Source organism: Ascidiella aspersa, chromosome 2 (assembly GCF_963924565.1).
Source record: "Ascidiella aspersa chromosome 2, kaAscAspe10.2, whole genome shotgun sequence".
Taxonomy (NCBI): Eukaryota; Metazoa; Chordata; class Ascidiacea; order Phlebobranchia; family Ascidiidae; genus Ascidiella; species Ascidiella aspersa.
Window position 1 is genome coordinate 15,004,251 of NC_139448.1, and position 22,642 is coordinate 15,026,892.

Below are 22,642 nucleotides of genomic sequence, written 5' to 3' on the forward strand. Positions count from 1 at the left end.
TTCACCAACGGTTGATGCTTTAGCAACGCAACCAACATCTGGTACCACTGGAACTGACGTTTCACCTGGAATTACCTCTGGTGCGGTCACAACCCCTGGTGTTGCAGTAACATCTTCACCAACGGTTGATGCTTTAGCAACGCAACCAACATCTGGTACCATTGGAACTGGTGTTTCAACTGGAATCAGCTCTGGTGCAGTCACAACCCCTGGTGTTGCAGTAACATCTTCACCAACGGTTGAAGCTTCAGCAACGCAGCCAACATCTGGTACCACTGGAACTGACCTTTCTCCTGGAATTACCTCCGGTGCGGTCACAACCCCTGGTGTTGCAGTAACATCTTCACCAACGGTGGATGCTTTAGCAACGCAATCAACATCTGGTACCACTGGAACTGGTATTTCAACTGGAATTACCTCTGGTGTGGTGACAACTCCTGGTGTTGCAGTAACATCTTCACCAACAGTTGATGCTTTAGCAACGCAACCAACATCTGGTACCACTGGAACTGGTATTTCAACTGGAATTACCTCTGGTGTGGTGACAACTCCTGGTGTTACAGTAACATCTTCACCAACAGTTGATGCTTTAGCAACGCAACCAACATCTGGTACCACTGGAACTGGTATTTCAACTGGAATTACCTCTGGTGTGGTGACAACTCCTGGTGTTGCAGTAGCATCTTCACCAACGGTTGAAGCTTCAGCAACGCAACCAACATCTGGTACCACTGGAACTCAAGTTACAACTGGAATTTCCGCGGATGCAGTCACAACCCCTGGTGTTGCAGTAACATCTTCACCAACGGTTGATGCTTTAGCAACGCAACCATCATCTGGTACCACTGGAACTGACGTTTCACCTGGAATTACCTCTGGTGCGGTCACAACCCCTGGTGTTGCAGTAACATCTTCACCAACGGTTGATGCTTTAGCAACGCAAACAACATCTGGTACCATTGGAACTGGTGTTTCAACTGGAATTAGCTCTGGTGCAGTCACAACCCCTGGTGTTGCAGTAACATCTTCACCAACGGTTGATGCTTTAGCAACGCAACCAACATCTGGTACCACTGGAACTGACGTTTCACCTGGAATTACCTCTGGTGCGGTCACAACCCCTGGTGTTGCAGTAACATCTTCACCAACGGTTGATGCTTTAGCGACGCAACCAACATCTGGTACCATTGGAACTGGTATTTCAACTGGAATTAGCTCTGGTGCAGTCACAACCCCTGGTGTTGCAGCAACATCTTCACCAACGGTTGATGCTTTAGCAACGCAACCACCATCTGGTACCACTGGAACTGACGCTTCACCTGGAATTACCTCTGGTGCGGTCACAACCCCTGATGTTGCAGTAACATCTTCACCAGCAATTGATGCTTTAGCAACGCAACCAACATCTGGTTCCACTGGAACTCATGTTACAACTGGAATTTCCGTGGGTGCAGTCACAACCCCTGGTGTTGCAGTAACATCTTCACCAACGGTTGATGCTTTAGCAACACAACCAACATCTGTTACCACTGGAACTGACGTTTCACCTGGAATTACCTCTGGTGCGATCACAACCCCTGGTGTTGCAGTAACATTTTCACCAACGGTTGATGCTTTAGCAACGCAACCACTATCTGGTACCACTGAAACCGATGTTTCAACTGGAATTACCTCGGGTGATGTCAAAACTCCTCGTGTTGCAGTAACATCTTCACAAACTATTGACGCTTTAGTGTCGCAACCAACATCTGGTTCCACTGGAACTGGTATTTCAACTGGAATTACCTCTGGTGCGGCAACAATCCCAGGTTTGGCAGTAACATCTTCACCAACGGTTGATGCTTCAGCAACGCAACAAACATCTGGTACCACTGGATCTGGTATTTCAACTGGAATTACCTCTGGTGATGTCACAACCCCTGATGTTGCAGTTACATCTTCACCAACGGTTGATGCTTTAGCAACGCAACCAACATCTGGTACCATTGGAACTGGTGTTTCAACTGGAATTAGCTCTGGTGCAGTTACAACCCCTGGTGTTGCAGTAACATCTTCACCAACGGTTGATGCTTTAGCAACGCAACCACAATCTGGTACCACTGGAACTGACGTTTCACCTGGAATTACCTCTGGTGCGGTCACAACCCCTGGTGTTGCAGTAACATCTTCACCAACGGTTGATGCTTTAGCAACGCAACCAACATCTGGTACCGCTGGAACTGACGTTTCACCTGGAATTACCTCTGGTGCGGTCACAACCCCTGGTGTTGCAGTAACATCTTCACCAACGGTTGATGCTTTAGCAACGCAACCAACATCTGGTACCATTGGAACTGGTGTTTCAACTGGAATTAGCTCTGGTGCAGTCACAACCCCTGGTGTTGCAGTAACATCTTCACCAACGGTTGATGCTTTAGCAACGCAACCAACATCTGGTACCATTGGAACTGGTGTTTCAACTGGAATTAGCTCTGGTGCAGTTACAACCCCTGGTGTTGCAGTAACATCTTCACCAACGGTTGATGCTTTAGCAACGCAACCACAATCTGGTACCACTGGAACTGACGTTTCACCTGGAATTACCTCTGGTGCGGTCACAACCCCTGGTGTTGCAGTAACATCTTCACCAACGGTTGATGCTTTAGCAACGCAACCAACATCTGGTACCGCTGGAACTGACGTTTCACCTGGAATTACCTCTGGTGCGGTCACAACCCCTGGTGTTGCAGTAACATCTTCACCAACGGTTGATGCTTTAGCAACGCAACCAACATCTGGTACCATTGGAACTGGTGTTTCAACTGGAATTAGCTCTGGTGCAGTCACAACCCCTGGTGTTGCAGTAACATCTTCACCAACGGTTGATGCTTTAGCAACGCAACCAACATCTGGTACCATTGGAACTGGTGTTTCAACTGGAATTAGCTCTGGTGCAGTCACAACCCCTGGTGTTGCAGTAACATCTTCACCAACGGTTGATGCTTTAGCAACGCAACCACCATCTGGTACCACTGGAACTGACGCTTCACCTGGAATTACCTCTGGTGCGGTCACAACCCCTGATGTTGCAGTAACATCTTCACCAACAATTGATGCTTTAGCAGCGCAACCAACATCTGGTTCCACTGGAACTGACGTTTCACCTGTGATTACCTCTGGTGCGGTCACAACCCCTGGTGTTGCAGTAACATCTTCACCAACGGTTGATGCTTTAGCAACGCAACCAACATCTGTTACCACTGGAACTGACGTTTCACCTGGGATTACCTCTGGTGCGGTCACAACCCCTGGTGTTGCAGCAACATCTTCACAAACGGTTGATGCTTTAGCAACGCAACCAACATCTGGTACCACTGGAACTGACGTTTCACCTGGAATTACCTCTGATGTGGTCACAACCCCTGGAGCTGCAGTAACATCTTCACAAACGGTTGATGCTTTAGCAACGCAACCAACATCTGGTACGACTGGAACTGGTGTTTCAACTGATATTAGCTCTGGTGCGGTGACAACTCCTGGTGTTGCAGTAACATCTTCACCAACAGTTGATGCTTTAGCAACGCAACCAACATCTGGTACCAATGGAACTGGTATTTCAACTGGAAATACCTCTGGTGTGGTGACAACTCCTGGTGTTGCAGTAACATCTTCACCAACGGTTGATGCTTTAGCAACGCAACCAACATCTGGTACCACTGGAACTGACGTTTCACCTGGAATTACCTCTGGTGCGGTCACAACCCCTGGTGTTGCAGTAACATCTTCACCAACGGTTGATGCTTTAGCAACGCAACCATCATCTGGTACCACTGGAACTGACGTTTCACCTGGAATTACCTCTGGTGCGGTCACAAACCCTGGTGTTGCAGTAACATCTTCACCAACGGTTGATGCTTTAGCAACGCAACCATCATCTGGTACCACTGGAACTGACGTTTCACCTGGAATTACCTCTGGTGCGGTCACAACCCCTGGTGTTGCAGTAACATCTTCACCAACGGTTGATGCTTTAGCAACGCAACCAACATCTGGTACCATTGGAACTGGTGTTTCAACTGGAATTAGCTCTGCTGCAGTCACAACCCCTGGTGTTGCAGTAACATCTTCACCAACGGTTGATGCTTTAGCAACGCAACCATCATCTGGTACCACTGGAACTGACGTTTCACCTGGAATTACCTCTGGTGCGGTCACAACCCCTGGTGTTGCAGTAACATCTTCACCAACGGTTGATGCTTTAGCAACGCAACCATCATCTGGTACCACTGGAACTGACGTTTCACCTGGAATTACCTCTGGTGCGGTCACAACCCCTGGTGTTGCAGTAACATCTTCACCAACGGTTGATGCTTTAGCAACGCAACCAACATCTGGTACCATTGGAACTGGTGTTTCAACTGGAATTAGCTCTGGTGCAGTCACAACCCCTGGTGTTGCAGTAACATCTTCACCAACGGTTGATGCTTTAGCAACGCAACCAACATCTGGTACCATTGGAACTGGTGTTTCAACTGGAATTAGCTCTGGTGCAGTCACAACCCCTGGTGTTGCAGTAACATCTTCACCAACGGTTGATGCTTTAGCAACGCAACCACCATCTGGTACCACTGGAACTGACGCTTCACCTGGAATTACCTCTGGTGCGGTCACAACCCCTGATGTTGCAGTAACATCTTCACCAACAATTGATGCTTTAGCAACGCAACCAACATCTGGTTCCACTGGAACTGACGTTTCACCTGTGATTACCTCTGGTGCGGTCACAACCCCTGGTGTTGCAGTAACATCTTCACCAACGGTTGATGCTTTAGCAACGCAACCAACATCTGTTACCACTGGAACTGACGTTTCACCTGGGATTACCTCTGGTGCGGTCACAACCCCTGGTGTTGCAGCAACATCTTCACAAACGGTTGATGCTTTAGCAACGCAACCAACATCTGGTACCACTGGAACTGACGTTTCACCTGGAATTACCTCTGATGTGGTCACAACCCCTGGAGCTGCAGTAACATCTTCACAAACGGTTGATGCTTTAGCAACGCAACCAACATCTGGTACGACTGGAACTGGTGTTTCAACTGATATTAGCTCTGGTGCGGTGACAACTCCTGGTGTTGCAGTAACATCTTCACAAACAGTTGATGCTTTAGCAACGCAACCAACATCTGGTACCAATGGAACTGGTATTTCAACTGGAATTACCTCTGGTGTGGTGACAACTCCTGGTGTTGCAGTAACATCTTCACCAACGGTTGATGCTTTAGCAACGCAACCAACATCTGGTACCACTGGAACTGACGTTTCACCTGGAATTACCTCTGGTGCGGTCACAACCCCTGGTGTTGCAGTAACATCTTCACCAACGGTTGATGCTTTAGCAACGCAACCATCATCTGGTACCACTGGAACTGACGTTTCACCTGGAATTACCTCTGGTGCGGTCACAACCCCTGGTGTTGCAGTAACATCTTCATCAACGGTTGATGCTTTAGCAACGCAACCATCATCTGGTACCACTGGAACTGACGTTTCACCTGGAATTACCTCTGGTGCGGTCACAACCCCTGGTGTTGCAGTAACATCTTCACCAACGGTTGATGCTTCAGCAACGCAACCAACATCTGGTACCATTGGAACTGGTGTTTCAACTGGAATTAGCTCTGCTGCAGTCACAACCCCTGGTGTTGCAGTATCATCTTCACCAACGGTTGATGCTTTAGCAACGCAACCATCATCTGGTACCACTGGAACTGACGTTTCACCAGGAATTACCTCTGGTGCGGTCACAACCCCTGGTGTTGCAGTAACATCTTCACCAACGGTTGATGCTTTAGCAACGCAACCATCATCTGGTACCACTGGAACTGACGTTTCACCTGGAATTACCTCTGGTGCGGTCACAACCCCTGGTGTTGCAGTAACATCTTCACCAACGGTTGATGCTTTAGCAACGCAACCAACATCTGGTACCATTGGAACTGGTGTTTCAACTGGAATTAGCTCTGGTGCAGTCACAACCCCTGGTGTTGCAGTAACATCTTCACCAACGGTTGATGCTTTAGCAACGCAACCAACATCTGGTACCATTGGAACTGGTGTTTCAACTGGAATTAGCTCTGGTGCAGTCACAACCCCTGGTGTTGCAGTAACATCTTCACCAACGGTTGATGCTTTAGCAACGCAACCACCATCTGGTACCACTGGAACTGACGCTTCACCTGGAATTACCTCTGGTGCGGTCACAACCCCTGATGTTGCAGTAACATCTTCACCAACAATTGATGCTTTAGCAACGCAACCAACATCTGGTACCACTGGAACTCATGTTACAACTGGAATTTCCGTGGGTGCAGTCACAACCCCTGGTGTTGCAGTAACATCTTCACCAACGGTTGATGCTTTAGCAACGCAACCAACATCTGTTACCACTGGAACCGACGTTTCACCTGGGATTACCTCTGGTGCGGTCACAACCCCTGGTGTTGCAGCAACATCTTCACAAACGGTTGATGCTTTAGCAACGCAACCAACATCTGGTACCACTGGAACTGACGTTTCACCTGGAATTACCTCTGATGTGGTCACAACCCCTGGAGCTGCAGTAACATCTTCACAAACGGTTGATGCTTTAGCAACGCAACCAACATCTGGTACGACTGGAACTGGTGTTTCAACTGATATTAGCTCTGGTGCGGTGACAACTCCTGGTGTTGCAGTAACATCTTCACCAACAGTTGATGCTTTAGCAACGCAACCAACATCTGGTACCAATGGAACTGGTATTTCAACTGGAATTACCTCTGGTGTGGTGACAACTCCTGGTGTTGCAGTAACATCTTCACCAACGGTTGATGCTTTAGCAACGCAACCAACATCTGGTACCGCTGGAACTGACGTTTCACCTGGAATTACCTCTGGTGCGGTCACAACCCCTGATGTTGCAGTAACATCTTCACCAACAATTGATGCTTTAGCAACGCAACCAACATCTGGTTCCACTGGAACTCATGTTACAACTGGAATTTCCGTGGGTGCAGTCACAACCCCTGGTGTTGCAGTAACATCTTCACCAACGGTTGATGCTTTAGCAACGCAACCAACATCTGTTACCACTGGAACTGACGTTTCACCTGGGATTACCTCTGGTGCGGTCACAACCCCTGGTGTTGCAGCAACATCTTCACAAACGGTTGATGCTTTAGCAACGCAACCAACATCTGGTACCACTGGAACTGACGTTTCACCTGGAATTACCTCTGATGTGGTCACAACCCCTGGAGCTGCAGTAACATCTTCACAAACGGTTGATGCTTTAGCAACGCAACCAACATCTGGTACGACTGGAACTGGTGTTTCAACTGATATTAGCTCTGGTGCGGTGACAACTCCTGGTGTTGCAGTAACATCTTCACCAACAGTTGATGCTTTAGCAACGCAACCAACATCTGGTACCAATGGAACTGGTATTTCAACTGGAATTACCTCTGGTGTGGTGACAACTCCTGGTGTTGCAGTAACATCTTCACCAACGGTTGATGCTTTAGCAACGCAACCAACATCTGGTACCGCTGGAACTGACGTTTCACCTGGAATTACCTCTGGTGCGGTCACAACCCCTGGTGTTGCAGTAACATCTTCACCAACGGTTGATGCTTTAGCAACGCAACCATCATCTGGTACCACTGGAACTGACGTTTCACCTGGAATTACCTCTGGTGCGGTCACAACCCCTGGTGTTGCAGTAACATCTTCACCAACGGTTGATGCTTTAGCAACGCAACCATCATCTGGTACCACTGGAACTGACGTTTCACCTGGAATTACCTCTGGTGCGGTCACAACCCCTGGTGTTGCAGTAACATCTTCACCAACGGTTGATGCTTTAGCAACGCAACCAACATCTGGTACCATTGGAACTGGTGTTTCAACTGGAATTAGCTCTGGTGCAGTCACAACCCCTGGTGTTGCAGTAACATCTTCACCAACGGTTGATGCTTTAGCAACGCAACCACCATCTGGTACTACTGGAACTGACGTTTCACCTGGAATTACCTCTGGTGCGGTCACAACCCCTGGTGTTGCAGTAACATCTTCACCAACGGTTGATGCTTTAGCAACGCAACCAACATCTGGTACCATTGGAACTGGTGTTTCAACTGGAATTAGCTCTGGTGCAGTCACAACCCCTGGTGTTGCAGTAACATCTTCACCAACGGTTGATGCTTTAGCAACGCAACCACCATCTGGTACTACTGGAACTGACGTTTCACCTGGAGTTACCTCTGGTGCGGTCACAACCCCTGGTGTTGCAGTAACATCTTCACCAACGGTTGATGCTTTAGCAACGCAACCAACATCTGGTACCACTGGAACTGACGTTTCACCTGGAATTCCCTCTGGTGCGGTCACAACCCTTGGTGTTGCAGTAACATCTTCACCAACAGTTGATGCTTTAGCAACGCAACCAACATCTGGTACCATTGGAACTGGTGTTTCTACTGGAATTAGCTCTGGTGCAATCACAACCCCTGGTGTTGCAGCAACATCTTCAACAACGGTTGATGCTTTAGCAACGCAACCAACATCTAGTACCACTGGAACTGGTATTTCAACTGGAATTACCTCTGGTGTGGTGACAACTCCTGGTGTTGCAGTAACATCTTCACCAACAGTTGATGCTTTAGCAACGCAATCAACATCTGGTACCACTGGAACTGGTATTTCAACTGGAATTACCTCTGGTGTGGTGACAACTCCTGGTGTTGCAGTAACATCTTCACCAACAGTTGATGCTTTAGCAACGCAACCAACATCTGGTACCACTGGAACTGGTATTTCAACTGGAATTACCTCTGGTGTGGTGACAACTCCTGGTGTTGCAGTAACATCTTCACCAACGGTTGAAGCTTCAGCGACGCAATCAACATCTGGTTCCACTGGAACTCAAGTTACAAGTGGAATTTCTGCGGGTGCAGTCACAACCCCTGGTGTTGCAGTAACATCTTCACCAACGGTTGATGCTTCAGCAACGCAACCAACATCTGGTACCACTGGAACTGACGTTTCTCCTGGAATTACCTCCGTTGCGGTCACAACCCCTGGTGTTGCAGTAACATCTTCACCAACGGTGGATGCTTTAGCAACGCAACCAACATCTAGTACCACTGGAACCGACGTTTCACCTGGAATTAGCTCTGGTGCGGTCACAACCCCTGGTTTTGCAGTAACATCTTCACAAACGGTTGATGCTTTAGCAACGCAACCAACATCTGGTACCACTGGAACTGACGTTTCACCTGGAATTACCTCTGGTGTGGTCACAACCCCTGGAGCTGCAGTAACATCTTTACCAACTGACGATGCTTTAGCATCGCAACCAACATCTGGTACGACTGGTACTGAAGTTTCAACTGGTATTACCCCTGGTGCGGTAACAGCCCCTGGTGTTGTAGGATCATTGTCGTCGACTGCTGATTCCACTCAATCGCAACTGATATCTGGTACCACTGCAACCGATGTTTCAACACGATTGATTTCGCTTCCATATTCTTCATCAACGCGCGAAATAACTTCGACTCGTGCTGTTTCTGACAGTGTAACGTCCCACAGTTTAATATTAACATCTTTACCAACAGTTGATGCTTCGGTATCGCAACCAACATCTGGTACCACTGGAACTGACGTTTCTCCTGGAGTTACCTCCGGTGCCGTCACAACCCCTGGTGTTGCAGTAACATCTTCACCAACGGTTGATGCTTTAGCAACGCAACCAACATCTGCTACCACTGGAACTGACGTTTCACCTGGAATTACCTCTGGTGCGATCACAACCCCTGGTGTTGCAGTAACATTTTCACCAACGGTTGATGGTTTAGCAACGCAACCACTATCTGGTACCACTGAAACCGATGTTTCAACTGGAATTACCTCGGGTGATGTCAAAACTCCTCGTGTTGCAGTAACATCTTCACAAACTATTGACGCTTTAGTGTCGCAACCAACATCTGGTTCCACTGGAACTGGTATTTCAACTGGAATTACCTCTGGTGCGGCAACAATCCCAGGTTTGGCAGTAACAACTTCACCAACGGTTGATGCTTCAGCAACGCAACAAACATCTGGTACCACTGGATCTGGTATTTCAACTGGAATTACCTCTGGTGATGTCACAACCCCTGATGTTGCAGTTACATCTTCACCAACGGTTGATGCTTTAGCAACGCAACCAACATCTGGTACCATTGGAACTGGTGTTTCAACTGGAATTAGCTCTGGTGCAGTTACAACCCCTGGTGTTGCAGTAACATCTTCACCAACGGTTGATGCTTTAGCAACGCAACCACAATCTGGTACCACTGGAACTGACGTTTCACCTGGAATTACCTCTGGTGCGGTCACAACCCCTGGTGTTGCAGTAACATCTTCACCAACGGTTGATGCTTTAGCAACGCAACCAACATCTGGTACCACTGAAACTGACGTTTCACCTGGAATTACCTCTGGTGCGGTCACAACCCCTGGTGTTGCAGTAACATCTTCACCAACGGTTGATGCTTTAGCAACGCAACCAACATCTGGTACCATTGGAACTGGTGTTTCAACTGGAATTAGCTCTGGTGCAGTCACAACCCCTGGTGTTGCAGTAACATCTTCACCAACGGTTGATGCTTTAGCAACGCAACCAACATCTGGTACCATTGGAACTGGTGTTTCAACTGGAATTAGCTCTGGTGCAGTCACAACCCCTGGTGTTGCAGTAACATCTTCACCAACGGTTGATGCTTTAGCAACGCAACCACCATCTGGTACCACTGGAACTGACGCTTCACCTGGAATTACCTCTGGTGCGGTCACAACCCCTGATGTTGCAGTAACATTTTCACCAACAATTGATGCTTTAGCAACGCAACCAACATCTGGTTCCACTGGAACTCATGTTACAACTGGAATTTCCGTGGGTGCAGTCACAACCCCTGGTGTTGCAGTAACATCTTCACCAACGGTTGATGCTTTAGCAACGCAACCAACATCTGTTACCACTGGAACTGACGTTTCACCTGGGATTACCTCTGGTGCGGTCACAACCCCTGGTGTTGCAGCAACATCTTCACAAACGGTTGATGCTTTAGCAACGCAACCAACATCTGGTACGACTGGAACTGGTGTTTCAACTGATATTAGCTCTGGTGCGGTGACAACTCCTGGTGTTGCAGTAACATCTTCACCAACAGTTGATGCTTTAGCAACGCAACCAACATCTGGTACCAATGGAACTGACGTTTCACCTGGAATTACCTCTGATGTGGTCACAACCCCTGGAGCTGCAGTAACATCTTCACAAACGGTTGATGCTTTAGCAACGCAACCAACATCTGGTACGACTGGAACTGGTGTTTCAACTGATATTAGCTCTGGTGCGGTGACAACTCCTGGTGTTGCAGTAACATCTTCACCAACAGTTGATGCTTTAGCAACGCAACCAACATCTGGTACCAATGGAACTGGTATTTCAACTGGAATTACCTCTGGTGTGGTGACAACTCCTGGTGTTGCAGTAACATCTTCACCAACGGTTGATGCTTTAGCAACGCAACCAACATCTGGTACCACTGGAACTGACGTTTCACCTGGAATTACCTCTGGTGCGGTCACAACCCCTGGTGTTGCAGTAACATCTTCACCAACGGTTGATGCTTTAGCAACGCAACCATCATCTGGTACCACTGGAACTGACGTTTCACCTGGAATTACCTCTGGTGCGGTCACAACCCCTGGTGTTGCAGTAACATCTTCACCAACGGTTGATGCTTTAGCAACGCAACCATCATCTGGTACCACTGGAACTGACGTTTCACCTGGAATTACCTCTGGCGCGGTCACAACCCCTGGTGTTGCAGTAACATCTTCACCAACGGTTGATGCTTTAGCAACGCAACCAACATCTGGTACCATTGGAACTGGTGTTTCAACTGGAATTAGCTCTGGTGCAGTCACAACCCCTGGTGTTGCAGTAACATCTTCACCAACGGTTGATGCTTTAGCAACGCAACCACCATCTGGTACTACTGGAACTGACGTTTCACCTGGAATTACCTCTGGTGCGGTCACAACCCCTGGTGTTGCAGTAACATCTTCACCAACGGTTGATGCTTTAGCAACGCAACCAACATCTGGTACCATTGGAACTGGTGTTTCAACTGGAATTAGCTCTGGTGCAGTCACAACCCCTGGTGTTGCAGTAACATCTTCACCAACGGTTGATGCTTTAGCAACGCAACCACCATCTGGTACTACTGGAACTGACGTTTCACCTGGAATTACCTCTGGTGCGGTCACAACCCCTGGTGTTGCAGTAACATCTTCACCAACAGTTGATGCTTTAGCAACGCAACCAACATCTGGTACCATTGGAACTGGTGTTTCTACTGGAATTAGCTCTGGTGCAATCACAACCCCTGGTGTTGCAGCAACATCTTCAACAACGGTTGATGCTTTAGCAACGCAACCAACATCTGGTACCACTGGAACTGGTATTTCAACTGGAATTACCTCTGGTGTGGTGACAACTCCTGGTGTTGCAGTAACATCTTCACCAACAGTTGATGCTTTAGCAACGCAATCAACATCTGGTACCACTGGAACTGGTATTTCAACTGGAATTACCTCTGGTGTGGTGACAACTCCTGGTGTTGCAGTAACATCTTCACCAACAGTTGATGCTTTAGCAACGCAACCAACATCTAGTACCACTGGAACCGACGTTTCACCTGGAATTACCTCTGGTGTGGTGACAACTCCTGGTGTTGCAGTAACATCTTCACCAACAGTTGATGCTTTAGCAACGCAACCAACATCTGGTACCACTGGAACTGGTATTTCAACTGGAATTACCTCTGGTGTGGTGACAACTCCTGGTGTTGCAGTAACATCTTCACCAACAGTTGATGCTTTAGCAACGCAATCAACATCTGGTACCACTGGAACTGGTATTTCAACTGGAATTACCTCTGGTGTGGTGACAACTCCTGGTGTTGCAGTAACATCTTCACCAACAGTTGATGCTTTAGCAACGCAACCAACATCTGGTACCACTGGAACTGGTATTTCAACTGGAATTACCTCTGGTGTGGTGACAACTCCTGGTGTTGCAGTAACATCTTCACCAACAGTTGATGCTTTAGCAACGCAATCAACATCTGGTACCACTGGAACTGGTATTTCAACTGGAATTACCTCTGGTGTGGTGACAACTCCTGGTGTTGCAGTAACATCTTCACCAACGGTTGAAGCTTCAGCGACGCAATCAACATCTGGTTCCACTGGAACTCAAGTTACAAGTGGAATTTCTGCGGGTGCAGTCACAACCCCTGGTGTTGCAGTAACATCTTCACCAACGGTTGATGCTTCAGCAACGCAACCAACATCTGGTACCACTGGAACTGACGTTTCTCCTGGAATTACCTCCGGTGCGGTCACAACCCCTGGTGTTGCAGTAACATCTTCACCAACGGTGGATGCTTTAGCAACGCAACCAACATCTAGTACCACTGGAACCGACGTTTCACCTGGAATTAGCTCTGGTGCGGTCACAACCCCTGGTTTTGCAGTAACATCTTCACAAACAGTTGATGCTTTAGCAACGCAACCAACATCTGGTACCACTGGAACTGACGTTTCACCTGGAATTACCTCTGGTGTGGTCACAACCCCTGGAGCTGCAGTAACATCTTTACCAACTGACGATGCTTCAGCATCGCAACCAACATCTGGTACGACTGGTACTGAAGTTTCAACTGGTATTACCCCTGGTGCGGTAACAGCCCCTGGTGTTGTAGGATCATTGTCGTCGACTGCTGATTCCACTCAATCGCAACTGATATCTGGTACCACTGCAACCGATGTTTCAACACGATTGATTTCGCTTCCATATTCTTCATCAACGCGCGAAATAACTTCGACTCGTGCTGTTTCTGACAGTGTAACGTCCCACAGTTTAATATTAACATCTTTACCAACAGTTGATGCTTCGGTATCGCAACCAACATCTGGTACCACTGGAACTGACGTTTCTCCTGGAGTTACCTCCGGTGCCGTTACAACCCCTGGTGTTGCAGTAACATCTTCACCAACGGTTGATGCTTTAGCAACGCAACCAACATCTGCTACCACTGGAACTGACGTTTCACCTGGAATTACCTCTGGTGCGATCACAACCCCTGGTGTTGCAGTAACATTTTCACCAACGGTTGATGCTTTAGCAACGCAACCACTATCTGGTACCACTGAAACCGATGTTTCAACTGGAATTACCTCGGGTGATGTCAAAACTCCTCGTGTTGCAGTAACATCTTCACAAACTATTGACGCTTTAGTGTCGCAACCAACATCTGGTTCCACTGGAACTGGTATTTCAACTGGAATTACCTCTGGTGCGGCAACAATCCCAGGTTTGGCAGTAACATCTTCACCAACGGTTGATGCTTCAGCAACGCAACAAACATCTGGTACCAATGGATCTGGTATTTCAACTGGAATTACCTCTGGTGATGTCACAACCCCTGATGTTGCAGTTACATCTTCACCAACGGTTGATGCTTTAGCAACGCAACCAACATCTGGTACCATTGGAACTGGTGTTTCAACTGGAATTAGCTCTGGTGCAGTTACAACCCCTGGTGTTGCAGTAACATCTTCACCAACGGTTGATGCTTTAGCAACGCAACCACAATCTGGTACCACTGGAACTGACGTTTCACCTGGAATTACCTCTGGTGCGGTCACAACCCCTGGTGTTGCAGTAACATCTTCACCAACGGTTGATGCTTTAGCAACGCAACCAACATCTGGTACCATTGGAACTGGTGTTTCAACTGGAATTAGCTCTGGTGCAGTCACAACCCCTGGTGTTGCAGTAACATCTTCACCAACGGTTGATGCTTTAGCAACGCAACCAACATCTGGTACCATTGGAACTGGTGTTTCAACTGGAATTAGCTCTGGTGCAGTCACAACCCCTGGTGTTGCAGTAACATCTTCACCAACGGTTGATGCTTTAGCAACGCAACCACCATCTGGTACCACTGGAACTGACGCTTCACCTGGAATTACCTCTGGTGCGGTCACAACCCCTGATGTTGCAGTAACATCTTCACCAACAATTGATGCTTTAACAACGCAACCAACATCTGGTTCCACTGGAACTCATGTTACAACTGGAATTTCCGTGGGTGCAGTCACAACCCCTGGTGTTGCAGTAACATCTTCACCAACGGTTGATGCTTTAGCAACGCAACCAACATCTGTTACCACTGGAACTGACGTTTCACCTGGGATTACCTCTGGTGCGGTCACAACCCCTGGTGTTGCAGCAACATCTTCACAAACGGTTGATGCTTTAGCAACGCAACCAACATCTGGTACGACTGGAACTGGTGTTTCAACTGATATTAGCTCTGGTGCGGTGACAACTCCTGGTGTTGCAGTAACATCTTCACCAACAGTTGATGCTTTAGCAACGCAACCAACATCTGGTACCAATGGAACTGACGTTTCACCTGGAATTACCTCTGATGTGGTCACAACCCCTGGAGCTGCAGTAACATCTTCACAAACGGTTGATGCTTTAGCAACGCAACCAACATCTGGTACGACTGGAACTGGTGTTTCAACTGATATTAGCTTTGGTGCGGTGACAACTCCTGGTGTTGCAGTAACATCTTCACCAACAGTTGATGCTTTAGCAACGCAACCAACATCTGGTACCAATGGAACTGGTATTTCAACTGGAATTACCTCTGGTGTGGTGACAACTCCTGGTGTTGCAGTAACATCTTCACCAACGGTTGATGCTTTAGCAACGCAACCAACATCTGGTACCACTGGAACTGACGTTTCACCTGGAATTACCTCTGGTGCGGTCACAACCCCTGGTGTTGCAGTAACATCTTCACCAACGGTTGATGCTTTAGCAACGCAACCATCATCTGGTACCACTGGAACTGACGTTTCACCTGGAATTACCTCTGGTGCGGTCACAACCCCTGGTGTTGCAGTAACATCTTCACCAACGGTTGATGCTTTAGCAACGCAACCATCATCTGGTACCACTGGAACTGACGTTTCACCTGGAATTACCTCTGGTGCGGTCACAACCCCTGGTGTTGCAGTAACATCTTCACCAACGGTTGATGCTTTAGCAACGCAACCAACATCTGGTACCATTGGAACTGGTGTTTCAACTGGAATTAGCTCTGGTGCAGTCACAACCCCTGGTGTTGCAGTAACATCTTCACCAACGGTTGATGCTTTAGCAACGCAACCACCATCTGGTACTACTGGAACTGACGTTTCACCTGGAATTACCTCTGGTGCGGTCACAAACCCTGGTGTTGCAGTAACATCTTCACCAACGGTTGATGCTTTAGCAACCCAACCAACATCTGGTACCATTGGAACTGGTGTTTCAACTGGAATTAGCTCTGGTGCAGTCACAACCCCTGGTGTTGCAGTAACATCTTCACCAACGGTTGATGCTTTAGCAACGCAACCACCATCTGGTACTACTGGAACTGACGTTTCACCTGGAATTACCTCTGGTGCGGTCACAACCCCTGGTGTTGCAATAACATCTTCACCAACGGTTGATGCTTTTGCAACGCAACCAACATCTGGTACCACTGGAACTGACGTTTCACCTGGAATTCCCTCTGGTGCAGTCACAACCCTTGGTGTTGCAGTAACATCTTCACCAACAGTTGATGCTTTAGCAACGCAACCAACATCTGGTACCATTGGAACTGGTGTTTCTACTGGAATTAGCTCTGGTGCAATCACAACCCCTGGTGTTGCAGTAACATCTTCAACAACGGTTGATGCTTTAGCAACGCAACCAACATCTGGTACCACTGGAACTGGTATTTCAACTGGAATTACCTCTGGTGTGGTGACAACTCCTGGTGTTGCAGTAACATCTTCACCAACAGTTGATGCTTTAGCAACGCAATCAACATCTGGTACCACTGGAACTGGTATTTCAACTGGAATTACCTCTGGTGTGGTGACAACTCCTGGTGTTGCAGTAACATCTTCACCAACAGTTGATGCTTTAGCAACGCAACCAACATCTGGTACCACTGGAACTGGTATTTCAACTGGAATTACCTCTGGTGTGGTGACAACTCCTGGTGTTGCAGTAACATCTTCACCAACGGTTGAAGCTTCAGCGACGCAATCAACATCTGGTTCCACTGGAACTCAAGTTACAAGTGGAATTTCTGCGGGTGCAGTCACAACCCCTGGTGTTGCAGTAACATCTTCACCAACGGTTGATGCTTCAGCAACGCAACCAACATCTGGTACCACTGGAACTGACGTTTCTCCTGGAATTACCTCCGGTGCGGTCACAACCCCTGGTGTTGCAGTAACATCTTCACCAACGGTGGATGCTTTAGCAACGCAACCAACATCTAGTACCACTGGAACCGACGTTTCACCTGGAATTAGCTCTGGTGCGGTCACAACCCCTGGTTTTGCAGTAACATCTTCACAAACGGTTGATGCTTTAGCAACGCAACCAACATCTGGTACCACTGGAACTGACGTTTCACCTGGAATTACCTCTGGAGTGGTCACAACCCCTGGAGCTGCATTAACATCTTTACCAACTGACGATGCTTTAGCGTCGCAACCAACATCTGGTACGACTGGAACTGAAGTTTCAACTGGTATTACCCCTGGTGCGGTAACAGCCCCTGGTGTTGTAGGATCATTGTCGTCGACTGCTGATTCCACTCAATCGCAACTGATATCTGGTACCACTGCAACCGATGTTTCAACACGATTGATTTCGCTTCCATATTCTTCATCAACGCGCGAAATAATTTCGACTCGTGCTGTTTCTGACAGTGTAACGTCCCACAGTTTAATATTAACATCTTCACCAACAGTTGATGCTTCGGTATCGCAACCAACATCTGGTACCACTGGAACTGGTATTTCAACTGGAATTACCTCTGGTGTGGTGACAACTCCTGGTGTTGCAGTAACATCTTCACCAACAGTTGATGCTTTAGCAACGCAATCAACATCTGGTACCACTGGAACTGGTATTTCAACTGGAATTACCTCGGGTGATGTCAAAACTCCTCGTGTTGCAGTAACATCTTCACAAACTATTGACGCTTTAGTGTCGCAACCAACATCTGGTTCCACTGGAACTGGTATTTCAACTGGAATTACCTCTGGTGCGGCAACAATCCCAGGTTTGGCAGTAACATCTTCACCAACGGTTGATGCTTCAGCAACGCAACAAACATCTGGTACCACTGGATCTGGTATTTCAACTGGAATTACCTCTGGTGATGTCACAACCCCTGATGTTGCAGTTACATCTTCACCAACGGTTGATGCTTTAGCAACGCAACCAACATCTGGTACCATTGGAACTGGTGTTTCAACTGGAATTAGCTCTGGTGCAGTTACAACCCCTGGTGTTGCAGTAACATCTTCACCAACGGTTGATGCTTTAGCAACGCAACCACAATCTGGTACCACTGGAACTGACGTTTTACCTGGAATTACCTCTGGTGCGGTCACAACCCCTGGTGTTGCAGTAACATCTTCACCAACGGTTGATGCTTTAGCAACGCAACCAACATCTGGTACCACTGGAACTGACGTTTCACCTGGAATTACCTCTGGTGCGGTCACAACCCCTGGTGTTGCAGTAACATCTTCACCAACAGTTGATGCTTTAGCAACGCAATCAACATCTGGTACCACTGGAACTGACGTTTCACCTGGAATTACCTCTGGTGCGGTCACAACCCCTGGTGTTGCAGTAACATCTTCACCAACGATTGATGCTTTAGCAACGCATCCAACATCTGGTACCATTGGAACTGGTGTTTCAACTGGAATTAGCTCTGGTGCAGTCACAACCCCTGGTGTTGCAGTAACATCTTCACCAACGGTCGATGCTTTAGCAACGCAACCAACATCTGGTACCATTGGAACTGGTGTTTCAACTGGAATTAGCTCTGGTGCAGTCACAACCCCTGGTGTTGCAGTAACATCTTCACCAACGGTTGATGCTTTAGCAACGCAACCACCATCTGGTACCACTGGAACTGACGCTTCACCTGGAACTACCTCTGGTGCGGTCACAACCCCTGATGTTGCAGTAACATCTTCACCAACAATTGATGCTTTAGCAACGCAACCAACATCTGGTTCCACTGGAACTCATGTTACAACTGGAATTTCCGTGGGTGCAGTCACAACCCCTGGTGTAGCAGTAACATCTTCACCAACGGTTGATGCTTTAGCAACGCAACCAACATCTGTTACCACTGGAACTGACGTTTCACCTGGGATTACCTCTGGTGCGGTCACAACCCCTGGTGTTGCAGCAACATCTTCACAAACGGTTGATGCTTTAGCAACGCAACCAACATCTGGTACCACTGGAACTGACGTTTCACCTGGAATTACCTCTGATGTGGTCACAACCCCTGGAGCTGCAGTAACATCTTCACAAACGGTTGATGCTTTAGCAACGCAACCAACATCTGGTACGACTGGAACTGGTATTTCAACTGATATTAGCTCTGGTGCGGTGACAACTCCTGGTGTTGCAGTAACATCTTCACCAACAGTTGATGCTTTAGCAACGCAACCAACATCTGGTACCAATGGAACTGGTATTTCAACTGGAATTACCTCTGGTGTGGTGACAACTCCTGGTGTTGCAGTAACATCTTCACCAACGGTTGATGCTTTAGCAACGCAACCAACATCTGGTACCACTGGAACTGACGTTTCACCTGGAATTACCTCTGCTGCGGTCACAACCCCTGGTGTTGCAGTAACATCTTCACCAACGGTTGATGCTTTAGCAACGCAACCATCATCTGGTACCACTGGAACTGACGTTTCACCTGGAATTACCTCTGGTGCGGTCACAACCCCTGGTGTTGCAGTAACATCTTCACCAACGGTTGATGCTTTAGCAACGCAACCATCATCTGGTACCACTGGAACTGATGTTTCACCTGGAATTACCTCTGGTGCGGTCACAACCCCTGGTGTTGCAGTAACATCTTCACCAACGGTTGATGCTTTAGCAACGCAACCACCATCTGGTACTACTGGAACTGACGTTTCACCTGGAATTACCTCTGGTGCGGTCACAACCCCTGGTGTTGCAGTAACATCTTCACCAACGGTTGATGCTTTAGCAACGCAACCAACATCTGGTACCATTGGAACTGGTGTTTCAACTGGAATTAGCTCCGGTGCGGTCACAACCCCTGGTGTTGCAGTAACATCTTCACCAACGGTGGATGCTTTAGCAACGCAACCAACATCTAGTACCACTGGAACCGACGTTTCACCTGGAATTAGCTCTGGTGCGGTCACAACCCCTGGTTTTGCAGTAACATCTTCACAAACGGTTGATGCTTTAGCAACGCAACCAACATCTGGTACCACTGGAACTGACGTTTCACCTGGAATTACCTCTGGAGTGGTCACAACCCCTGGAGCTGCATTAACATCTTTACCAACTGACGATGCTTTAGCGTCGCAACCAACATCTGGTACGACTGGAACTGAAGTTTCAACTGGTATTACCCCTGGTGCGGTAACAGCCCCTGGTGTTGTAGGATCATTGTCGTCGACTGCTGATTCCACTCAATCGCAACTGATATCTGGTACCACTGCAACCGATGTTTCAACACGATTGATTTCGCTTCCATATTCTTCATCAACGCGCGAAATAATTTCGACTCGTGCTGTTTCTGACAGTGTAACGTCCCACAGTTTAATATTAACATCTTCACCAACAGTTGATGCTTCGGTATCGCAACCAACATCTGGTACCACTGGAACTGGTATTTCAACTGGAATTACCTCTGGTGTGGTGACAACTCCTGGTGTTGCAGTAACATCTTCACCAACAGTTGATGCTTTAGCAACGCAATCAACATCTGGTACCACTGGAACTGGTATTTCAACTGGAATTACCTCGGGTGATGTCAAAACTCCTCGTGTTGCAGTAACATCTTCACAAACTATTGACGCTTTAGTGTCGCAACCAACATCTGGTTCCACTGGAACTGGTATTTCAACTGGAATTACCTCTGGTGCGGCAACAATCCCAGGTTTGGCAGTAACATCTTCACCAACGGTTGATGCTTCAGCAACGCAACAAACATCTGGTACCACTGGATCTGGTATTTCAACTGGAATTACCTCTGGTGATGTCACAACCCCTGATGTTGCAGTTACATCTTCACCAACGGTTGATGCTTTAGCAACGCAACCAACATCTGGTACCATTGGAACTGGTGTTTCAACTGGAATTAGCTCTGGTGCAGTTACAACCCCTGGTGTTGCAGTAACATCTTCACCAACGGTTGATGCTTTAGCAACGCAACCACAATCTGGTACCACTGGAACTGACGTTTTACCTGGAATTACCTCTGGTGCGGTCACAACCCCTGGTGTTGCAGTAACATCTTCACCAACGGTTGATGCTTTAGCAACGCAACCAACATCTGGTACCACTGGAACTGACGTTTCACCTGGAATTACCTCTGGTGCGGTCACAACCCCTGGTGTTGCAGTAACATCTTCACCAACAGTTGATGCTTTAGCAACGCAATCAACATCTGGTACCACTGGAACTGACGTTTCACCTGGAATTACCTCTGGTGCGGTCACAACCCCTGGTGTTGCAGTAACATCTTCACCAACGATTGATGCTTTAGCAACGCATCCAACATCTGGTACCATTGGAACTGGTGTTTCAACTGGAATTAGCTCTGGTGCAGTCACAACCCCTGGTGTTGCAGTAACATCTTCACCAACGGTCGATGCTTTAGCAACGCAACCAACATCTGGTACCATTGGAACTGGTGTTTCAACTGGAATTAGCTCTGGTGCAGTCACAACCCCTGGTGTTGCAGTAACATCTTCACCAACGGTTGATGCTTTAGCAACGCAACCACCATCTGGTACCACTGGAACTGACGCTTCACCTGGAACTACCTCTGGTGCGGTCACAACCCCTGATGTTGCAGTAACATCTTCACCAACAATTGATGCTTTAGCAACGCAACCAACATCTGGTTCCACTGGAACTCATGTTACAACTGGAATTTCCGTGGGTGCAGTCACAACCCCTGGTGTTGCAGTAACATCTTCACCAACGGTTGATGCTTTAGCAACGCAACCAACATCTGTTACCACTGGAACTGACGTTTCACCTGGGATTACCTCTGGTGCGGTCACAACCCCTGGTGTTGCAGCAACATCTTCACAAACGGTTGATGCTTTAGCAACGCAACCAACATCTGGTACCACTGGAACTGACGTTTCACCTGGAATTACCTCTGATGTGGTCACAACCCCTGGAGCTGCAGTAACATCTTCACAAACGGTTGATGCTTTAGCAACGCAACCAACATCTGGTACGACTGGAACTGGTATTTCAACTGATATTAGCTCTGGTGCGGTGACAACTCCTGGTGTTGCAGTAACATCTTCACCAACAGTTGATGCTTTAGCAACGCAACCAACATCTGGTACCAATGGAACTGGTATTTCAACTGGAATTACCTCTGGTGTGGTGACAACT